The sequence below is a fragment of the Somniosus microcephalus genome, chromosome 29 (assembly GCF_052327205.1).
Source record: "Somniosus microcephalus isolate GS21.2 chromosome 29, FLI_Smic_1.0, whole genome shotgun sequence".
NCBI lineage: Eukaryota > Metazoa > Chordata > Chondrichthyes > Squaliformes > Somniosidae > Somniosus > Somniosus microcephalus.
In genome coordinates this window covers 10,576,927-10,600,994 of record NC_141015.1, presented here as the reverse complement: position 1 = coordinate 10,600,994, position 24,068 = coordinate 10,576,927, and the positions used below count along the sequence as shown (strand labels likewise).

Genomic DNA, 24,068 nt, shown 5'->3' with positions numbered 1-24,068 from the left:
CAAGCATCTTAAGCAAGTTAAATATATGCACTAAGGGATCACATGGACCAGGCACATTGCATCAGGCACCTAATAAATAACAATAGCAAAAATTCTCAGCATGTCGAAAGTAGTGTATGACATATTTATTTGAGATCTGATGGTTCCCCATTTCTCAAGATATGATGAAAAGTAATAGGGCAATATAATTGTCAAATCTACACCCAGTCCCTGGATACATATGTGCATCATAAAGTTATTGTGATAATTAACAGGCCTAATAAAAAGCAGTGTTGAATTATACTGACGCGCAAATCTCTCCCTGAATCGTTTGGCTGCTCTGTTGACTATTGCTAATCAACCACCATCTTCTTCATCCCATTGTCTCCCACACCAAGCATCGGAACCATTTTAAAAGTCCGGAGGTTAGTGTCAGCTGTGGCTCAGTTGGTAGAACACATGCCTCTGAGTCCGAAGGTTGTGGGTTCAAGTCCCACTTCTAGGAATTTGAGCACATGAATCTAGGCTGACACTCCCTGTGCAGTGCTGAGGGCGTGCTGCACTGTCGGAGATGCTGTCTTTTGGATGAGACGTTAAACCGAGGCCCCGTCTGCTCTCAGGTGGACGTATGAGATCCCGTGGCACTATTTCTAAGAAGAGCAGGGGAGTTATCCCCAGTGTCCTGGCCAATATTTCTCCCTCAACTAACATAACAAAAACAGATTATCTGGTCATTATCACATTGCTGTTTGTGGGACCTTGCTGTGCGCAAATTGGCTGCCGCGTTTCCCACATTACAACAGTGACTACACTCCAAAAGTACTTCATTGGCTGTAAAGCGCTTTGAGACATCCGGTGGTCATGAAAGGCGCTATATAAATGCAAGTCTTTCTTTCTTTCAGCGTCCTATTGAGGGCTTGGCCCTTCGTGTTTGCTTAGCGTGGGCGTTCTGGAGGGGGGAACAAAGGTTGGCCTGGATAGCTCACGTCTCCCAGGAGCCGGCCTTCAATCCTTCAAATAAACTGACCACATCTGATTGTCTCGCGATCAAAGAATTGTGCATACTTGCAGAGAAACCTGCATTCATTTACATAGTCTTGCAACCGCCATTGCACACTGACGGGATGTCATGCCTTGGAAATTCACACCGGGATTACAGCTGGGAGCTGTCAATCACCCTTGCACTTTTGGGGAACCTATAAAGTTGTACTTGTCCCTGCTGCTGCTGTTCTCTCCTGAATGTGATGCACCTTTCACTGGCAGGCACCTTCATCAGACCAGACCCAAATGCAGTTATTCAGGGCATTATTGAAAGAGTCATATAAAAGTTCATCTGCTGCTGAAACCCTCATCCATGCCTTTGTTACCTCTACACTTGACTATTTCAGTGCTCTCCTGGCTGGCCTACCACCTTGCACGTCCTGTAAACTTCAGCACATCCAAAACATAAGAACATAACATAAGAGCATAAGGTGTAGGAGCAGGAGTAGGTCATTCGGCCCCTCGAGCCTGCTCCGCCATTCAATAAGATCATGGCTGATCTGATCTTGGCCTCAACTCCACTTCCCTGCCCGCTCCAAACTCTGCTGCCCGTGTCCTAACTCGCACCAGGTCCTGTTCAACCATCACCCCTGTGCCCACTGATCTACATCGACTCCTGTTCCGGCAATGCCTCAGTTTAAAATTCTTATTCTCTTTGCTTGTGTCTCAACAACAACAGCAACTTGCATTTATATAGCGCCTGTAATAAGAACATAAGAAATAGGAGCAGGAGTAGGCCATTCGGCCCTTCGAGCCTGCTCCGCCATTCAATGAGATCATGGCTGATCTTCTGCCTCAACTCCATTCACCGGCCCTATCGCCATATCCCTTGATGCCCTTACTAGTCAGAAATCTATCGACTTCTGTTTTGAATATACCCAATGACTGAGCCTCCACAGCCCTCTGGGGTAGAGAATTCCAAAGATTCACCACCCTCTGTGTGAAGAAATTTCTTCTCATCTCAGTCCTGAATGGCTGACCCTTTATCATGGGACTGTGGCCCCTGGTTCTAGACTCCCCAGCCAAGGGAAACATTCTCCCAGCATCCACCCTATCAAGTCCTGTAATAATGTTGTATGCTTCAATGAGATCCCCTCTCATTCTTCTGAATTCAAGAGAATACAGGCCTAGTTTACTCAACCTCAATGTAGCAAAATGTCCCAAGGTGCTTCACAGGAGTATTATCAAGCAAAATTTGACACCGAGCCACAGAAGGAGATATTAGGACGGGTGAACAAAGGCTTGGTCAAAGAGGCAGGCTTTAAGGAGCGTCTGAAAGGAAGAGAGAGAGGCGGAGAGGTTTAGGGAGGGAATTCCAGAGCTCGGGGCCCAGGCAGCTGAAGGCAAGGCCGCCACTGGTGGAGTGATGAAAATGGGGGATGCGCAAGAGGCCAGAATTGGAGGAACGCAGAGATCTCAGAGGGTTGTAGGGCTAGAGGAGGTGACAGAGATAGAGAGGAATAGAAAAGAAACTCCTAGTTGAGTGCTAGGCTCAGTTAAAACATGGTTCAAGGAATCGGGCCTATCTCTGTGCTACGCAGCTTGCCAGCGTGATGCTGGGAATGTGAGATTGCCGAATCACTCCGTCGTGACAAATACTCTGTTTGATATACAGACTTAACGCATAAAGAATATGGGTCTTGTTCCAATTCAGTCCTTACTAATATGTAGATTTGACTGATTTGTATTATTGAAGGGAATGTAATTGTAATGCTTGGGGATTTGAATTGTAAAATCCTCTCTAACTTTTACCGCTGCACAATAGAGAGCATCCTGACGAACTGTATCACAGTATGGTATGGCAGCTGTAGCTACTATGACCGGAAAGCCCTGCAGCGGGTAGTCAAAACTGCCCAACGCATTACCGGCACCCGGCTACCGACCATAGAGCACATATACCAGAAACGCTGTTTACGGAGGTCACGGTCCATCATCAAAGACCCTACCCACCCCAGCCACAGTCTGTTCGCCCTCCTGCCATCTGGGAGACGCTACAGGTGTATTCGCACCCGAACGACCAGATTTAGGAACAGCTTCTTTCCCAGGGCTGTCATCCTACTGAACTCCACAAATAAACTCTAAAGCCTGCACATCTGCCAATGCACTTTATTATGTTTATGTTAATGTATTACAAGCCAAATGAATGTTGAATGTTTAAATGTCTTAATCTAAATGTACACTCTCAGGAGCCGCAAGCCTACATTTCGTTGTGCTGCACTTGTGCACTAACAATGACAATAAAGTTGATTATTATTATTATTATTATATCTACATTAATGACTTGGATGAAGGGACCGAGTGTAATGTAGCCAAGTTTGCGGATGATACAAAGATGGGTGGGAAAGCAAGTTGTGCAGAGGACTCAAAGAATCTGCAAAGGGATATAGACAGGCTAGGTGAGTGGGCAAACATTTGGCAGATGAAATATAATGTAGGAAAGTGCAAGGTTATCCACTTTGGCAGGAAAAATAAAAAAGCAAATTATTGTTCAAATGGGGAGAGATTACAAAATGCTACAGTTCAGAGGGACCTGGGGGTCCTTGTGCATGAAACACAAAAAGTTAGCATGCAGGTACAGCAAGTAATCAAAAAGGCAAATGGAATGTTGGCCTTTATTTCAAGGGGGTTGGAGTATAAAAGCAGGGAAGTCCTGCTACAAATGTGCAGGGTATTGGTGAGACCACCCCTTGAGTACTGCGTACAGTTTTGGTCTCCTTATTTAAGGAAGGATATACAGGAAACTCTTTGGTATCCGGCACCGACGGGACCGGGATGGTGCCGGTTGATTAAAAATTCCGGATGATGGAGAGGGTTATCTACCGAGGCTATTTTTAACAAACAAAGAGTCAGACTCCTGTTATTGAGGTGTTCGGACTTCCGACAGCGCCAAGAAGCCGAGTAGTGGCAGTTTGGAGAACTACCCCCACTGACTAACTCGGCCACCGTGGGAGACTCGGACTTGGACTCGGCAACATTGCCGGTTATTGAGGTGTTTTCAGAGTCTGAATTTTGCTGGTTAATAGAGAATTCCGGATATTTAGGTGCCGTTTAAACGAGAGTTTCCTGTACTTGCATTGGAGGCAGTTCAGAGACGATTCACACGGTTGATTCCTGAGATGGGGGGGTTGACTTATGAAGAAAGGTTGAGCAGGTTGGGCCTATACTCATTGGAATGAGAGGTGATCTTATTGAAACATATAAGATACTGAGGGGGCTCGACAAGGTAGATGCAGAGAGGATGTTTCCCCTCGTGGGGAAATCTAGAACTCGGGGGCATAGCTTCAGAATAAAGGGCTGTGATTGGCTCAGTGTCTGGGGCGGGGCAGGCGGGTTGGGCTGTGATTGATCTGGTGTCTGGGGGGGGGCGGGCGGGGCAGGGCAGGCTGGTCTGTGATTGGCTCAGTTCCTGGAGGCATGGCAGAGTGACCTGGGCTGTAATTGGCTCGGTGTCTGGGGCGGGGCAGGGCGGACTGGGCAGTGATTTGCTCGGTGCCTGGGAGCGGTGCTGGGCTGTGATTGGCTCGGTGCCTGGGAGTGGTGCTGGGCTGTGATTGGCTCGGTGCCTGGGAGCGGTGCTGGGCTGTGATTGGCTCGGTGCCTGGGAGCGGTGCTGGGCTGGGCTGTGATTGGCTCGTTGTCTGGGAGCGGGCTGGGCTGTGATTGGTTCGGAGCCTGGGGTAGGGCGGGGCAGGTTGAACTGGGCAGTGATTGGCTCGGTATCTGTGGGCGGGGCAGGGCGGGCTTGGTTCTGATTGGCTTGGTGTCTGGGGATGGGGGCAGAGTGGTCTGGGCTGTGATTGGCTCAGTGTCTAGGAGGTGGGGCAGGGTGGGTTGGGCTGTGATTGGCTCAGTATTTGGGGGGAGCAGGGCAGGGCGGGCTGGACTATGATTGGTTCAGTGCCTGGGGGGGAGCAGGGCTGGGCAGGCTGGGCTGTGATTGGCTCTGTGTCTGGAGGTGGGGCTGGCGGGCTGGGCTGTGATTGGCTCAGTTCCTGGGGGGGGGGGCAGATGGATCTGGGCTGTGATTGGCTCATTGCCTTGGGTGGGGCAGGCAGGCTGGGCTGTGATTGGATCGGTGTCTGGGTGGAGCAGGGCAGGGCGGGCCAGACTATGATTGGCTCAGTGTCTGCGGGCGTGGCAGGACAGGCTGGTCTGTGATTGGCTCAGTTCCTGGAGGGGGGCATGGCAGAGTGATCTGGGTTGTGATTGGCTCGGTGTCTGGGGCGGGGCAGGGCGGGTTGGGCTGTGATTGGCTCAGTGCCTGGGTGGACGGGGCAGGATAGCTTGGGCTATGATTGGCTTGGTGTCTGAGGGCAGGTTGGGCTGTGATTGGCTCGGTCCCTGGGGCGGGCTGGGCTGTGATTGGCTCGGTGTCTGGGGCGGGCTGTGCTGTGATTGGCTCAGTGTCTGGTGCAGGCTGGGCTGTGATTGGCTCGGTGTCTGGTGCGGGCTGTGCTGTCATTGGCTCGGTGTCTGGTGCGGGCTGGGCTGTGATTGGCTCGGTGCCAGTGGTGGGCTGGGCTGTGATTGGCTCGGTGTCTGGAGCAGGCTGTGCTGTCATTGGCTCGGTGTCTGGTGCGGGCTGTGCTGTCATTGGCTCGGTCCCTGGGGTGGGCTGGGTTGTGATTGGCTCGGTGCCTGGGGTGGGCTGGGCTGTGATTGGCTCGGTGTCTGGGGTGGGCTGGGCTGTGATTGGCTCGGTGTCTGGTGCGGGCTGTGCTGTGATTGGCTCGGTGCCACTGGTGGGCTGGGCTGTGATTGGCTCGGTGTCTGGTGCGGGCTGTGCTGTGATTGGCTCGGTGTCTGGTGCGGGCTGTGCTGTGATTGGCTCGGTGTCTGGTGCGGGCTGTGCTGTGATTGGCTCGGTGTCTGGTGCGGGCTGTGCTGTGATTGGCTTTGTGGCTGGGGTGGGCTGGGCTGTGATTGGCTCGGTGCCAGTGGCGGGCTGCGTTGCCGGAAGTAAGCTGCGCCCTTATCTGAGTGCGGAGCGGCTGTGAGACAGCGGACAGCAGATAGCAGGTGAGGCGCGGCCTCGGGCCTGGGCGGGGGCTTTTCCCGGGCTGGGAGCGCGGGGGGGGGAATGCTCCGTGTTCAGGGCTCGGTGTCCCGGGCTCGGAGTGAGTGATTGAGGGCCGGCGGGGCCGGGTTCTGTGAGGCGCCTGAGCCTGAACTGGGCCCGAGTCCGTTGCTGAAAGGCCCCTGAGCCAGCCAGTGACACTAACTACCGCTAGTTACTAGTCACAGGAACTTGCTTCATTAACTACTTACAGATTGTGGTGGTTACTGGTTACGAGGAATTGGTTACAATAATTACTGCTGGTTACCCTTACTGCTACAGGTTATTATAACTTAGTTACACTAACTTGTCAGTAACTAGTGCACTAACCACTGGTTACAATGTTTGTTGACTGGGGCAAGATTCAGGTTAGTGAGTGTTTGTCAGAATTTGGGTGACTAGTTAGTGTGGTTGCTGAAATGTTAGTTTATTAATAATGTGTCTTAACCTGTCAAACAGTCTCTGTAAAATATTTTAACCCCTTCCTCCTGTAACGCTCCGAGTTACCCTGAGGTCTGGCCCCAGGGTGTTGGGGGCACGGTCCAGGCTGGTTGCCCTCGGCCGAGCCCACATCCTAAACCTGTTCCTGCTTCAAGGGCATTGGCGCAAACTCAGGCGGTGGCACTGTTGGGAACAGCTTTACCTGTGTGGCACCGCTGGGGTTAACCGCAGCATTTGGGCAGATTGGTAACGGTGGTTTGTAAAGGGGGATTGTTTCTCTTGTAAATGCGGCGCTTGTGGAACAGTCCGTCTCGGGTGTGGGGCACTCTCCTATTCAGAGCCCACCTCGGTCTCGCCCTGAGAAGATTCCAGCATCATTCAAAAAATATCTCTCAATGTCTCGGGTACAATGAATTACTTTTGATGTCTAGTGACTTTTGTTATGCAGACAAACACAGGAGGCGTTTTGTACACTGCAAGATCACTCAAGTACTGGTTAGGGACCAGTTTATCTGCATTTGGGGTGTATGAGGGAGGAATGCTGGACAGGACATCAGGATAACACCAGCTCTTTGAATAGCATGGAGGGATAGTGCAGGGGTCAGTAACCAGAGGACACAGATTTAAGGTAATTGGCAAAAGGACCAGAGGGGGAGATGAGAGGTTTTTTTCCCACTGAGTTGATATGATCTGGAATGCACTGCCTGAAGTGGTGGTGGAAACAGATTCAGTAATAACTTTCAAAAGGGAGTTGGATAAGTACTTGTAAAAGAAACATTTGCAGGGCTATGCTGAAAGTGCAGGGGAGTGGGACTAATTGGATAGCTCACAGCCGGCACAGGCCGAGTGGCAGCCTCCTGTGCTGTTTGATTCTATGGTACTTCAACATCCACCTAAATCACTGAACAGGCAGGCAGCGCCTCTGTTTATCATCTCTTCTGTAGAACAGCCCCCTTTGACCCAGTCCTTTTCTGCTGGGATTTCCCCAAGGGGTACACAGACCAGCACAACTCTCGCTGTCAACAGCGAGGAGATGCATCGCGCCAGTGTCTGGGGACCAGCACTACCACAAGCAATCAGATACGGCAGTCAGAGCTTGCTGTGTATGGGCGCTACCCAGAACTGGGAAAGCAGCGAGCAGTTTGGCCCCCTTCCAGAAGGCCCACCAAAGCCCTTCCTCACCGCGCTCTCGATGTCCAGCACAGGCTAATGCCAGATCGAAAACAGAGCTCTTACAGATGGATAAGATTAGTGGCCCAACCCCAACCCCAGGAGGGGCTGGCTAGCACCCACACCTGACTATGCACTTTGAAACGGCTGGGGAGCCATGCTGTCAGTGCAGCTCCTGTAAATGCTGTGTTCCGACTATGGACTAAATCCGCACCAACCTGGATACCAGCACCCGAGCCTTCTCTTTATAAAGAAAGACTTGCATTTATATAGCGCCATTCATGACCACCGGACGTCTCGAAGCGCTTTACAGCCAATGAAGTACTTTTGAAGTGGAGTCACTGTCGTAATGTGGGAAACGCGGCAGCCAATTTGCGCACAGCAAGCTCCCACAAACAGCAATGTGATAATGACCGGATAATCTGTTTTAGTGATGTTGGTTGTGGGATAAATATTGGCCCCAGGACACCGGGGAGAACTCCCCTACTCTTTTTCAAAATAGTGCCGTAGGATCTTTTACGTCCACTTGAGAGGGCAGACGGGCCTCGGTTTAACGTCTCCTCTGAAAGACGGCACCTCCGACAGTGCAGCCCTCCCTCAGTACTGCACTGGAGTGTCAGCCTAGATTTATGTGCGCAAGTCCCTGGAGTGGGCCTTAAACCCACAACCTTCTGACTCCGAGGCGAGTGTGCTCCCAACTGAGCCACTGGCTGATACTATATGTAAAAAAAAAACACAATTCAGAGGAACATAATTGTACTATGATAGCTAGTGGTTGAATATTTGGCTGATCAGATTTATAATGATTCTATCTGTATTTTATATAAAATGAAGATCTGGGCTGTGCAAACCAGGAACGTCCCTGGTTTATCCTGTGTTAGCTCGAAAACTGTGTTCACCACCTCCGGCTCAGGAGGGAGCAATTCTGGACAGCTATCGAGTGACTATCTCCTCGCCCCTCTCTTTTCTCCCCCCCCCCGTAGAAAGTGTGTTTGCGTGCCTATGTGTACACATCAATTGGATGTGGTTGTGATGCCCTCCCTGGTGGAATATCCTACCAACACTCACGGTCCTGGATCACATGGCTACGTGGGCAGGAGGGTGCCCAGCACCCATTGAACTGTATCCCAGCAGGAAGAATCTCCAAGAGCATCGAGAAAATTGGCTACAATGATCCTTAAAATAAAACTTAAAATGCAGTTGTTTAAAAGCAGAAAGCTCCCTCCACCCTGCCTCGGCTCCAATCTCAGGACTGCACCAGTGTGATGTGTCTGTACTCCAGCCCCTCCCTCTGTGTGAACTCTCAATATTGTCAGTCTAGTGCTGATTACCGATCAGTTGTAAACCGTTCTGAGCCATGGCCTGTACCTGCCGCCTCCTCTTAGCCAGTCCCTCGGAACCGAGGATGACTTGCTTCCACATTAAAAATGAGCTCGCAAGTGACTGATGAGTCCAATGCGGGACCTACAGTCTCTGTCACAGGTGGGGCAGATGGTGGTTGACGGGGCGAGTGGGTGGGGTGCTTGGGTTGACGTGCGCTCCTTGCGCTTGCTCCTGGCGAAGAGACTCGAGGTGTTCGGCGCCTTCCCGGATGCTTCTCCTCCACTTTGTGCGGTCTTGGGCCAGGGATTCCCGGGTGTCGGTGAGGATGTTGCACTTTTTCAAGGAGGCTTTGAGGGCGTCCTTGGTACCTGCCTAGAATTGGGTTGAGATGCATTTTATGTAGGACCCTTGCAGACAACAGAGTTTCAGACACATTCAGCCCATCAATCTGGGTTGGATTCAGACCCAAGTTCCACATGTGACGGACTGTGTGCTGACTCACTGCCCCGCTCAGTGCCCTTGGGTTAACCTTAACTTCAGTTCACATTTGATATTTTCACCGGGCAGCTTTTGAGGCAAGCTGGGGGTGATGATGTGTGGTAGTGGATCATTCTTCTTGGGAATGAGGTCAGAGGGAATGAGAGTCAATCTTAATCTACAGAGGCACTGATGAACGGTATTAAGAGCAATCATGGTGAATTTTGCCTCTGAGTCAGAAGGTTGTGGGTTCAAGTCCCACTCCAGAGACTTGAGCACATAATCCAGGCTGACACTCCCTGTGCAGTGCTGAGGGTGTGCTGCACTGTCGGAGGTGCCGTCTTTCGGATGCGACGTTAAACCGAGGCCCCGTCTGCCCCCTCAGATGGACGTAAAAGATCCCATGGCGCATTTTGAAGAAGTTCTGGGGAATCCTGACCAATATCTATCCCTCAACCAGCCTCTAAAACAGATGATCTGGTCATTATCACATTGCTGTTTGTGGGAACTTACTGTGCACAAATTGGCTGCTGCATTTCCTACATTACCACAGTGACTACACTTCAGAAAGTACTTCATTGGCTGTAAAGCGCTTTGGTGTGTCCTGAAGTTGTGAAAGATGCCATATACAGGAAACTTTCGATTTACCGACACCTAAATAACCGGAAATCTCGGTTAACCGGCAAAATTCAGGAGTAGGTTTTACTTCATATTGTATTTGCCTTCCTCCATCTGTTGCTGTGCAAGGGTGTGGCTGCAGCTGTTGCTAAGCTACAGAGACACTTGGAACTTGTGGCCATTGTTCTACACTTGGGTTTGTTGCTTTATACGGAGCTGTCGGCTCTCCCTATCTTTTACTATCGCGTTTGGTTATCCAGAATTTCTGATGAACCGGCACCACGTCGGTCCCATCCGTGCCGGATAAAAGAAAGTTTCCTGTAAATGCAAGTCTTGGCTTCTGAGCGGGATGTTCGGGATAGAGGAGGAGAGTCATTGAGGCTTGAAGCACTAGGTGCAGTATTTGTGCACGGAAAGTGTATTGATTCCGATAGTGCACGGAAAGAGTGGAGCCACAGCTGAAATACAAAAACTACATTTTTTGTGTCCCACCCAGTTCTAATGACTTCTGACGGTGTTTAATTAGATTCATGCTTCATACCCGTGATATTAATGAAAGTATATTGTAATCGGGCCAAATGTAATTTCCACAACTTTTAATTCCGACTTAAAATCTTTTGCTTTCAATTGTAATGTTTACTTTTATTCCCTCCCCCCGAAGCCGGCCTCGCTGGCTCCCTGGTGTCAGCCACCACCCCGTACTTGCCCAAGTTGCTGTTCTGCTGTGAACATTGGCAGGCTGTCTGAAAGCCCATCAGCTGAGCCCCAAGCCTGTCCTGCCAACTAAGTCGCAGGCGCCCGCGACGGTCACAGGGTCGCGAGCAGGTCGAGCCTTGCCCGATGAGGGTTTTTCCTCCCTCGCTACAAGAGTACTGAGGCCAGTTGTAGCAGCTCAACTGTTGTCCAGCCAACTCCGCACAAAGCAGGAGTCAGACCTGGGACCGAGTGGTCTTTGTGGAGTTTTTCACTTTTTTTTTTAAGTCCAGCATCCTCAGTAGTTTATTTAGTGATTTTTTCTGGCTGGTGTGCTTCCCTTGAGTTGCCAGCAGCTGACATTTATATATTTTATTTATCCTTTTAACATGGCAAATCTTCCCTTCACAAGACACCACGTAGTGCTAGTCCTTTTACCAGGGTCACTTAGTGTATTGGTTCCAGAACGCGATTGGAAACGGAAGTTGCGCTGAAGCTAATGCAATTCAATACCTTTCTTGTGGGACACCATTAATCCCCTCCCCCTCACATTGCTCCCACCGCAAGCACCACCAGTGACAGATCTTTAATCTCCAGTACTTTTCCCCACCATTACACAGCTCAAAATGCTAGGCTAGGATTTTTGACTTGGTTTCTAATCGGCGTTGGGTAGTGTGATGTTGCATGTCACCCGACTATTAGTGGCCCTGCCCTGCCTGATTTTTACAGGCTCAACTTCATTTACGAGAGGCCAAGGGTAAAAATTAAAAGAACCACGGCCTCTTGGAGAACAAGAATGTCAAGGCCTTGGAGAGGGTGCAGAGGAGATTTACCAGAATGGTACTGGGGATAAAGGACTTCAGTCATTCGAGCAGAGAAGGTTAAGGGGAGATTTGCTAGAGATGTTCAAAATCAAGAGGGGTTTTGATAGAGTAAATAAGGAGAAACTGTTTCCATTGGCAGGAGGGTCAGTAACCAGAGGTCACAGATTTAAAATAATTGGCAAAAGAACCTTTTGAGGGTAGTGGAAGCCGATTCAATTGTAACTTTCAAAAAAGAATTGGATAAAATACTTGAAAAGGAAAAGTTTGCAGGGCTATAGGGAAAGCGCGGGGGGAGTGCAACTAACTGGATAGTTCTGAGGCGACTCCGGCACGATGGGCCGAATGGCCACCTTCTATATGATTTTATATGGGGACGGCAAAAGATTCACAAAACCCGCAGACCAGGCAGGCTGTGAACAGAGAGACGAGAAAGAAAGAGGATCTGTGAGCAGGAGAGATGGTGATTGCCCATGTGATAGAAGCAGCATGCAGCTTTTAGACTTTTAACCGTCTTTATTGGTCACCAGTGACAGCTTGGCTGTGTCAGTCGCGCTCTCGCCCCTGAGTGTCAAGATCATGGGATTCCACATCCACTGCAGGACTTGAGCACATAATCTGAGCTGATACTCCAGTCCAGTACTGAAGGAGTGCTGCACTGTCAGAAGTTCCAGCATTAAACCGAGGCCCCGTCTGCCTGTTCCGGTGGGCCTTAAAGATCCCATAAACGCTATTTAAAGAAAAGTAGCAAGTTCACCTGCTGGCCTGGCCAGCATTCCCCTCGACCAGCATGACCACAAAAACTGGTTATTCATCTTGTTTACTGTTTGTGGGATCTTGCTGTGTACAAATGGCTGCCAAGTTTGCCTACATTACAACAGTGACAGCTTTTCAAGTAATCACTGGCCGTGAAGCCCTTGGAATGTCCTGAGGGTGTGGTACTATTAATAAATTCCCATCCATCTCTGCTCAGCAACAGCGGATGAATTCATTCCACTGTTGTCAGTTCTGAACTAGCCTGGCTACTTCAGTCATCTGTATCCCTTTCTATTCCTTGGGCTCCTTGCTCCCTGTACCTCTGTCTTCAGGGCCACGAAAGGTAGTCTAGCTATTTCCATTCTTGAAACGTTCCCCAAACCATCGCAGTCATCTTTCTCGGACCTCCTGTATAAGTGTTCTTCATTGTCCGAGCCGTGTTCTTCTATCATTCTTTGCATCCTGGACACTATCCTGGCTCTGGGTCGATGTAGAGTCTGAACATTCCATGTTCCTCTAGATGTCTTGTGCTTTGTACCTGTTTTTAAAAACTTCCCGCTCCCGCCTAGATTCCTGAAAAATGAGCACGGTCTTTGTTTATCGTGAATTATCTTTCCCATCCTCTGTAATTCATTCGGCTTCAGAGGTCTCGGAGGTCTAAAGGGCGCCAAGCATTCGACCGTTACTCCTTGTCTCTCACTAGTTTAGCCGGCCAACCGAGGCAAGGCACTTGGAGTCACTAGTGAGATTTGGTGAGTTATCAGCACCCTTCTGGGTGCGGTTGTTTGCGATGCAGAGGTGCTGCCTTCAAGGCTGACCCCAGACACAGCGTGGTAAGGTGTGATATACAATAAATAGAAACTCTTTCTCGATTTGAATCATATCTCTCGCCCTAACCTGGTGTTGCTAGCTCTGGGTGAGATTTATATTTGTGCATCAGCTCTGCAGTGGGGACAGTTTGTGTGCGCTGTCCATGCAGCATGTTGTACATTGTGTGTTTAGTTGGGGGTGGGGGGGCAGGATTCATCTCCTTTCCTCCTTTCCTCCTTCCCTCCGCCCGCTCCCCACTCCCATTCTCTGCAAGGTGTTAGTTTATACAGGGGATCTGGTTGTCCCACCCATGGTGTGCCACCCAAAGTAGTCATTGTGTGCGAGACTCGTGTGGCTACGGTAGTGTAGTGGTTATGTTACTGATCTAACAATCCAGATCGAGAGAGCTCCAATCTCACCGTGGCAGTTTGAGAATTTGAATTCGGTTTAAAAAAAAAATGATTTGTAAATTGAAAACTTGTCTCAGTAAAAGTGACCATGAAAATGTCGGATTGTCGCAAAACCCCAACTGGTTCACTGAGGAAAGGAAACCTGCCGTCCTTGCCCGGTCTGGGCCTATATGTGACTCCAGTCCTACACCAACGTGGTTGATTTTTAACTGCCCCCTGAAGCGGTCGAGCAAGCCTCCCGGTTGCATCAACCCGCGATGCTGTGGTTCAAGAAGGCGGCCCACCGCCATCTTCTCGGGGCGATTAGGGATGGGCAATAAATGCCGGCCTTGCCAGTGACTCCCATATCCCGAGATTTAATTAAAAAAACAACCGAGCCTCACCCTCTCCTCAACTGATGTGTCTTTTCCACCGAGTATCTTTGCGTGAGAGATCTGGCTGGTTTTCATTTTTATTTCCCCCCCCCCCCTCCTTGCCCAGGGTGCCGAGGCTAGTTGTGCCAAAACTGTTGCCCAGAACTCCTTGTTATATTAGTCTCCCTAATCGCCCAGACACACATCGACAGTGGGAACCGCAACCTCTGTTATTGGGACCCTGAGCCAATGTCTGGGAGCGTATCCTCTCAACCCCTACTGAACCTTCGGGGGCCACCTACCCTCCCCTTTGAATAGCCGTGGCTCAGTGGGTAGCGCTCTCTCTCGCCTCTGAGTCAGAAGGTCGTGGGTTCAAGTCCCGCTCCAGAGACTTGAGCACAAAATCCAGGCTGACACTCCAGTGCAGTGCTGAGGGAGTGCTGCACTGTCGGAGGTGTCGTCTTTCAGATGAGACATTAACCCGAGGCTCCGTCTGCCCTCTGTTGGATGTAAACGATCCCACAGCAATGGGGCAGTAATTCCTCCCCAAACGCGCGAGTACGGAAGGGGTGCTCGCGCGTCTGGCCGGAGGAAATGCCGGTTTTCAGCATGCACAGCGCATGCGCTGAAAACCGGCATTTCCTCTCTAACCCAAGAGGTGAAGAGGCTAGCGCGTGCGTCTTGGATTTCCTCTGTTTTGGGGGATTTGCGCATGTGTAAAGGCCTCCGGTCTTTACGCTTGTAAAAAGCACACGTAAGTATTTATTTTTGCAGGTAAGTGGTGTTTTAGTGCAATTTAGAATTTTTTTTCCCACAGATTTATTATTTTAAAGAATCTACAATAAGGTAAGTTTAGTTTTAGACCCTTTTTATTAAAAATTTATTTTTTTCAACAAAAAAAAATTATTGTTTAAATTTTTTAAAACTTATTTATACTTAATTTAATGATTGGGATGTTTTTAAAATTTTTATTTAAAGTTTAAATAGTGTTTTGGCAGCCCATACTTTTCATGAGTTTGACAGTTCTTACTGTCAAACTCATGAATGAGTTTCCCCTCCCCTGATTGGCTGCACAGTGCTCACCTGATCCCAGCCGGCACATCGCACTAACTACGCCGCTGGATCAGGTAAGCACTGCGCGCCGACAGCTGAACCGGGCCTGTGACAGGAAATGCAAGCAGGCCCAGGCTTCAGATGTCGGCGCGCAGGGTGAGTGCAGATCGGGGGGCTTGCACGCGCGGCAAGCCCCCGATCTAATTTCAGGGCCAATATTTTGAAGAAGAGCAGGGGCGTTCTCCCCGGTGTCCTGGCCAATATTTATATCTCAACCAACAGTACTTTTATTAAAAAAAAAAGATTAGCATGAAAACGTGCAACGCTTTGTAGTATTTGGCCCTCTCGCGTTTTCTGGTTGCTGAAAGCACGTAGGAAATACTTTTTTCCCCCCTCTCCAGGCCTGACTGGTGCATTTGGCAGGGGTTTTGAGTTGGATTTCCTGATCTACTGCCCTCCCCCCCAGCTCTGACCCCAGATATTCCTGATGCTTCAGCTGTTACTCCTGGCATTTCTCACACTGGAGCTGGGGCCATTCCCACATCTACTGCCATAGTAACGGGCCTTTGTTCAGTCCATAGGCCTCATACCTCTCACCGTGGCTCTGAATACAGATAGACCTGGCTTCTTAGCTATCTCTTGCTTTCCAGCAAAACACTTGCACATTCCACAGGCCGACTGTGAAGAGAGAGAAGTACAGGAAAGGGAAACCGAGGAAGTGCGAAAAGAAAGGGAGAAGAGGATAAGTAGAGGAGAGGCGATGACTCAGTTGAGTTTATTCAGTGTGCCCCAGTTTGTGCCGTTCACCCATCACCCCTCTGCTCGCTGACCGATATTGACTCCTGGTCCAGCAACACCACAAATTTATAATTAGCGTTCTTGTGTTCAAATCCCTCCATGGCCTCACCTGTCCCTATCTCTGTAACCTCCTCCAGCCCTATAACCCTTCTAGAACTCTGCGCTCCTCCAATTCTGCCCTCTTGTCCATCCCCGATTTGCTTCACTCCACCGTTGGCGGCCGTGCCTTCAGCCGCCCAGGCCCTAAGCTCTGAAATTCCCTCCCTAAACCCCTCTGCCCCTCTTCTCCTTTAAGACCCTCCTTTAAAAACTACCTCACCTGTTCTAATATCTCCTTATGTGGCTTGGTGTCAAATTTTGTTTGATAATCGCTCTTGTGAAGCGCCTTGGGACGGTTTACTACGTTAAAGGTGCTATATAAATGCAAGTTATTGCTTTAACTGGGGTGCCACATTCGGCTTCAGTGCCCGTGGTTTGGGGGAAAGGAAAATAGACTAGGATTCCCATTCCTGCTCGGTGTCCAAGCACCTCTGCTGGAAGTCCACATGTAACCTGTGGTGGCATCCGGTGAGTCCAGCGAGATCAGGATCAGCTGATACTCTGTTCTCGACATTGAGATTCTGAGATAAATAATGGAACATAAGAAACAGGAGCAGGAGTCGGCCAATCGGCCCCTCGAGCCTGCTCCGCCATTCAATAAGATCATGGCTGATCCAATCTTGTCCTCACCACTTTCCTGCTCTCCCCCCGTACCTCTCGACCCCTTGTAGTTCAAATATCTGTCAATCTCCGCCTTGAATATATTCAGTGACTCTGCCTCCACAGCTCTCTGCGGTAGAGAATTCCAAAGATTCACGACCCTCTGAGAAGAAATTCCTCCTCATCTCCATCTTAAATGGGCGACCCCTTATTTTGAAACTATACCCCCTAGTTCTAGGTGCCCCCTCTAGTGGAAACATCCTCTCAGCATCTACCCTGTCAGTCCCCCTCAGAATTTTACATGTTTCAATAAGATCACCTCTCATTCTTCTAAATTCCAATGAGTATAGGCTCAACCTTTCATCATACGTCAACCCCTTCATCCCAGGAATCAACCTAGTGAATCGTCTCTGCACTGCCTCCAATGCAATTATATCCTTCCTTAAATATGGAGACCACAACTGTACGCAGTACTCCAGGTGCGGTCTCACCAGCGCCCTGTAAAGTTGCATCAAAACTTCCCTACTTTGATACTCCATACCCCTTGCAATAAAGGCCAACATTCCATTAGCCTTCCTCATTACTTGCTGTACCTGCAGGCTAACATTGTGTTTCATGTACTCGGACCCCCCGATCCCTTGTACCGCAATATTTTGTAGTCTCGCTCCATTTAAATAATAATTTGCTTTTTCATTCTTCCTTCCAAAGTGGATAACCTCACATTTTCCCACATTATATTCCAACTGTCAAATTTTTGCCCACTCACTTAACTTACCTGTATCCCTTTGCAAATTCTGTGTCCTCCTCACAACTTGCTAACCTACCTATCTTTGTATCATCAGATTTGGCTACAGTACACCCAGTCCCTTCATCCAAGTCATTAATGTAGATTGTAAATAGTTGAGGCCCCAGCACTGATCCCTGTGGCACCCCACTAGTTACTGATTGCCAACCGGAAAATGACCCATTTATCCTGACTCTCTGTTAGTTAGCCAATCCTCTATCCATGCCAAAATATTACCCCCAACCCCATGAGCTCTTATCTTGTGCAGTAACCTTTTATGTGGCACCTTATCGAATGCCTTCTGGAAATCCAAATACACTACATCTACTAGTTCCCCTTTATCCACCCTGTTTGTTACATCCTCAAAAAACTCCAGCAAATTTGTCAAACATGATTTCCCTTTCATAAAATCATGTTGACTCTGCTTTATTGTCTTATGATTTTCTAAATGTCCTGCTATTACCTCCTTAATAACGGATTCCTGCATTTTCCCAATGACAGATGTTAGGCTAACTGGCCTATAGTTTCCTGCTTTTTGTCTCCTTTCTTGAATAGTGGCGTTACATTTGCGGTTTTCCAATCTGCTGGGACCTCTCCAGAATCCAGGGAATTTTGGTAGATTACAACCAACACATCCACTATCACTGCAGCCACTTCTTTTAAGACCCTAAGATGCAGACTATCAGGTCCAGGGGACTTATTGGCCTTTAGCCCCATTACTTTGCCTAGTACTTCTTCTCTAGTGATGGAGATTGTTTTAAGTTCCTCCCTCCCTCTCACCCCTTGATTATCTATTTTTAGTGTCTTCTACTGTGAAGACCAATCCAAAATAATTGTTTAGAGTCTCTGCCATTTCTCTATTTCCCATTATTAATTCCCCAGTCTCATCCTCTAAGGGACCAATGTTTACTTTAGCTACTCTTTTTTCCTTTTTATATACCTGCAGAAGCTCTTGCTGTCTGTTTTTATATTATTTGCAAGTTTACTCTCATACTCTATCTTCTCCCTCTTCATAATTTTTTTTAGTCATCTTTTGCTGGTTTCTAAAAATTTCCCAATCCTCTGGCCTCCCACTAATCTTCGCAACATTGTCTGCCTTTCCTTTCAATTTGATGCCATCCTTAACTTCCTTAGTTAGCCACGGATGGTGCATCCTTCTCGTAGAACCTTTCTTTCTCACTGGAATATATCTTTGCTGAGATTTATGAAATATCTCCTTAAATGTCTGCCACTGCTGACCTACCGTCTTACCCTTTAATCTATTTTCCCAGTCCACTTTAGCCAATTCTGTCCTCATACCCTTGCAATTGCCTTTATTTAAGTTTAGGACACTAGTTTCAGACCCTAGTTTCTCACCCTCAAACTGAATTTGAAATTCTACCATGCTATGATCGCTCCTTCCTAGGGAATCCTTTACTATGAGATCATTAATTAATCCTGTCTCATTGCACATTACCAGATCTAAAATAGCCTGCTCCCTGGTTGGTTCCTCAACGTGTTACTCTAAGAAACCATCCCGAATACACTCTCTGAACTTCTCCTCAAGGCTACCCTTGCCAATTTGATTTGTCTAATCTATATGATGATTAAAATCGCCCATGATTGTTGCAGTATCTTTCTTACAAGCCCCCATTATTTCTTGATTTATACTCTGTCCTACAGTATAGCTACTGTTAGGGGGCCTGTAGACTACTGCCACCAGTGACTTCTTAACCTTACTAGGGTTGCAAAATTCTGGGAATTTTTAAAAGAGGAAACTTTCCATGGGAATTTTCGGGAATTTATGGGAATTTTGGGAATTTTGAGTTTTTTTGCACACTGATGGCTTTTGTCTCTGACCCTTATATTATCTTTGTCATCAAAATAGACATACTGTTCCATACAAATAAAAACAGGCTTTCAAAACTTTATTTAGGTTATAATTTTGAACTTTATTGAACCCCCACAAAAAAGACCCATCTAAAATAAAATAAAAAGTGCGTCAGCTTATTTAGCCTGTAATTTGTCCTTATTTTGTCCCTTTGAGTCTTCTACTCATGAGTCTTCTACTCCTCATTGCTCCTCCTGATTCTCTGACTCTGGCTCTGACGTGTCCATTTCCTCCTCTGTGTCAGTGTCTAGCTGTGTGGTGGACATTTCTGTATCTGGCTCAATAAGTTGTAGGTTCGCCCAGATAGCCACCAGTTTCTCCACTCTCTTGTTAGTCAGCCTGTTGCGCACCTTTGTATGCGTATTCCCAAAAAGTGACCAGTTTCGTTCAGAGGCCGCTGATGAAGGTGGGATTTGGAGTATCACCGATGCAATAGGTGACAGGGCCTCAGATGCACAAAGTCCCTTCCACCAGGTATGTGCACTGATATGCTTGCATGATTCCCATATCCCATCCCCATTCCAAAGATCTTACTTGGTAGATAACTTTGCCAGACTTCCCAGAACTTTGCCCACATCCAGATTGAGATGGTGTGAGAGGGTAGAAATCACACTGTAAACGCTGTTGATCTGTTCTCCAGAAAGTATTGGTCTCCCAACATGCTTTGGGTCCAGCATGTATGCTGCAGCATGAATCGGCTTGACACAAAATTTTTGACGCGTCTGTATGAATTGAACAATTGCCTTCTCCTCTGCTTTGAGCAGCAGGGATGTGGGTAGGGCAATGCTGATTTGTTCTTTTAAATCAGTAAAAAGCCTGAGAACATCTGACAAGACAGCGTCATCTCCTTCAATCTGAGCAATTGCAGATGCTACTGGTGAGAGTAGTTTAAGGCTGCTAACCACTCTCTCCCAAAACACATCATCCAGCAGTATTTTCTTGATGGTGGTTTCCATATCCCCAGACTGGGATATTGCCATTTCTTGCAGCGACTCCTTACCCTCCAGAAGGCTGTTGTACATTATGACAACACCACCCCATCTAGTGTTGGGCAGCTTCAGTGTGGTGTTCTTGTTCTTTGTCATTTGCTTGGAGTTGTAGGTTGCTGCAACTACCTGTTTCCCCCTGACATACTTAACAACTTGCTTGGCTCTCTTGTACAGTGCTTCCATGGTTCTCAAACCCATGATGTCCTTGAGGAGCAGGTTAAGCCCATGAGCTGCGCACCCAATAGACGTAATATGAGGGTAGGCCTCCTCCACTTGAGCCCAAGCAGCCTTCATATTCGCAGCATTGTCAGTAACTACTGCAAAGACATTTTGTGATCCAAGATCGTTGATGACCGCTTTCAGCTCATCAGCAATGTATGTGCCTGTGTGTCTGTTGTCCTTCGTGTCTGTGCTCTTGAAGAACACTGGGAGAGGAGTGAAGACGATGTAGTTTATGATGCCCTCCCCGCGTACATTTGACCACCCATCTGAGATAACTGCACCACAGTCTGCCATCGCTATCGTTTCTTTGAGCTTTCCTTGGACTCTGTTATACTCAGCCTCCAGCAAATAAGTAGACAAAGCATGTCTGGTGGGAGGACAGTATGCAGGGCGAATAACATTGAAAAATCTCTTCCAGTACACATTGGCTGTGAGCATGAGGGGTGAGCCTGTTGCATATACAGCTCGAGCAAGGCACTCATCTGCATTCTTCTGGCTATGGTTATCCATTGTATCAAAGAACCTTCCAAGTGGGCCAGGAGTTGCTGATGATAAGGAGCCTGATGCTGAATGAGAACCATCATCTTCTTGAATGGAAGCAGAGGAACTCTGGGCTGACTGCTGTGAGCTTTGAGTGAAGTTGTTGCATTTGGATAAATGCTGCTGCATCTTTGTGGCATTCTTTACATATGGCTTTCTACAGTGTTTGCACATGTACACAGTCTTTCCATCTTTAATGCCTGGGGTAAAATGCTTCCACACATCCGACGGTAAACGTGGCATTGTTCTATGCAGAGAAATAAAGGGCATTCATCTCTGTGTCGAACTGTGGTCGATCAGCACGATTGCAACAGTATGAGTACATTTTTGCTGATGCTCCATGTGATGGAAGCATGACCTGTACACACACGACGCTACATCACCAATAGTGTATTATTTTGTATATTTTAAATTGAAGGACAACAGAGTTCAACAAGTAACTGGTTTATTTGGTATAAAGTCTGATTTACTTACTGCATCATCACAACATCAGCAGAAAACAAAATGACTTCCCTCAGGACCCCTAACCTGGATCTTAAAAAAACTATAGCAGTCTTACAGATGCCTGCAGGCCAATCACAATTCAATATGCAAATATTACAAATAGAGGGAGCTAATCGCTCATCCACTCATCCAACCAATCAGGACACATTTGTTCACAGTCACACACAAAACTTGTAATTATTAAAACAAGCCAAGTAAGAAGATAAACATATATTGATTAAGAAATTCCTTAATAATTAAGATTCCATCTCTGTTAGTAATTTTAAGAGAGGACCTGTGGGGGGAAAAAAAAGAAAGAAATACAAAAAAAACAATATTATGCTAGCATGTGCTTTTTTGGGCAAAATTCCCAAGCTAAACTTCCCGTGGAAAATTTCCGGAAATTTACCGGAAACTTTCCACCCCTTTGCAACCCTAAACCTTACTGTTTCTTATCTCCACCCAAACTGATTCTACATCTTGAGCTTCTGAGCCAATATCATTCCTCACCACTGCAGTGATCTCATCCTGTATTAACAGAGCTACCCCACCTCCTTTTCCTTTCTGCCTATCCTTCCGAAATGTCAAATACCCCTGAATATTCAGTTCCCAGCCTTGGTCACCATGCAACCACGTCTCTGTAATGGCTATCAGATCATACCCGTTTATTTCTATTTGTGCCGTCAACTCATCTATTTTGTTACGAATGCTGCGTGCATTCAGATAAAGAGCCTTTAATTTTATCTTATCATTTTTCCTTACTATGAGTCTATTTTCTGGTACACTCTTATGCTTGTACACTCCGCCCCTTCCTGATACATTCTGGCGATCGTTACCCCTGTCGTTGCCCTGCACTATTGCCTTCTCCTTTCTCTTTGCCTTCCTAAATACCCCTTCACCTGAACCCCTATCTTCTATTTCCAGCTTAGCTTTTCCCCCTTCTGATTCTACCCTCAAGTTCCCATCCCCCTGCCAAGCTAGTTTAAACCCTCTCCAACAGCACTAGCAAACCCCCCCCACGAGGATATTGGTCCCGTTCCCATTGAGGTGCAACCCGTCTGGCTTGTAGAGGTCCCACCTCCCCCAGAAACGGTTCCAATTCCTCAGGAATCTAAAGCCCTCCCCCCTACACCATCTCTCCAGCCACGCATTCGTCTGCTCTATCTTCCTATTTCTGTACTCACTTGGGTGAGGCATTGACTTTCGTATAACTGAACCCCGGCAAAGAAGCCATTTCATCAGACAACCGGGGGTGAGGGCAGCAGGCGAATTGGTGAAAGGCAAAGAATGGGGAGCAATAGCAGAGCACTTGGAAAACAGTGACCGGATCGGACAAAGTCAACATGGATTTACAAAAGGTAAATCGTGCTTGACTAATCTACTGGAATTTTTTGAGGATGTAACTGGTAGAATAGATAAGGGAGAACCAGTGGATGTGGTGTATTTGGACTTTCAGAAGGCTTTCGATAAGGTCCCGCATAAGAGATTAGCATGCAAAGTTAAAGCACATGGGATTGGGGGTAAAGTACTAACTTGGATAGCGAACTGGTTGGCAGACAGGAAGCAAAGAGTTGGAATAAACGGGTCTTTTTCCGAGTGGCAGGCAGTGACTAGTGGGGTACCGCAGGGATCGGTGCTAGGACCCCAGTTATTCACAATATATATTAATGATCTAGACGAGGGAACTAGATGTATAATCTCCAAGTTTGCAGACGATACAAAGCTGGGTGTGTGTGTGTGTGCTGTGAGGAGGCTGCAGAGAAACTCCAGTATGATTTGGACAGGTTGGGTGATTGGGCAGATGCATGGCAGATGCAGTATAATGTGGATACATTTTGGTGGCAAAAACAGGAAGACAGATTATTATCTGAACGGCAATAGATTGGGAAAAGGGGAAGTGCAACGAGACCTGGGTGTCCTTGTGCGCCAGTCGCTGAAGGTAAGCATGCAGGTTAAGACGGCAAATGGTAGCAAGAGGGTTCGAGTACAGGAGCAAGGATGTCTTGCTGCAGTTGTACAGGGCCTTGGTGAGACCACACCTTGAGTATTGTGTGCAGTTTTGGTCGCCTTATCTGAGGAAGGATGTTCTTACCATGGAGGGAGTGCAGCAAAGATTCACCAGACTGATACCTGGGATGGCAGGAATGATGTACGAGGAGAGATTGGGTCGATTAGGCTTATATTCGCTGGAGTTTAGAAGAATGAGAGGGGATCTCATTGAAACTTATAAAATTCTAACAGGACTAGACAGACTAGATGCAGGAAGGATGTTCCCGATGGCGGGGGAGCCAAGAACCAGGGGTCACAGTCTAAGGATAAGGGGTAAGCCATTTAGGACAGAGACGAGGAGGAATTTCTTCACCCAGAGAGTGGTGAACCTGTGGAATTCTCTACCACAGAAGGCAGTTGAGGCCAATTCATTAAATATATTCGAGAAGCAGTTAGATATATTTCTTAAGGCTCAAGGGATATTGGGAGAAAGCAGGGACAGGGTACTGAATTTGGATGATCAGCCATGATCTCATTGAATGGTGGAGCAGGCTCGAGGGGCCGAATGGCCTACTCCTGCTCCTATCTTCTATGTTTCAATACATGAGTTGCAGTTTGTTGTGATCTCGGGACAGCTGTACGGTTTGCTACAGGAGATCTGAAGGAACCGTGCAGTGTTAACAGCTCTGCCAG

At 47.8% G+C, this 24,068-nt stretch overlaps 1 protein-coding gene across 1 annotated transcript in view; it reads left to right on the top strand.

Annotated features, from left to right (window-relative positions):
- Nucleotides 1–5,932: 5,932 nt before the first annotated feature.
- LOC147098468 (annexin A7-like) overlaps nucleotides 5,933–24,068 on the top strand; it is an 89,381-nt gene continuing 71,245 nt past the window's right edge. Inside the window, exon 1 of the mRNA XM_085970160.1 lies at nucleotides 5,933–6,039. The gene's annotated coding sequence lies outside the window, so the exon portion shown is untranslated. The remainder of the gene's footprint in view (nucleotides 6,040–24,068) is intronic.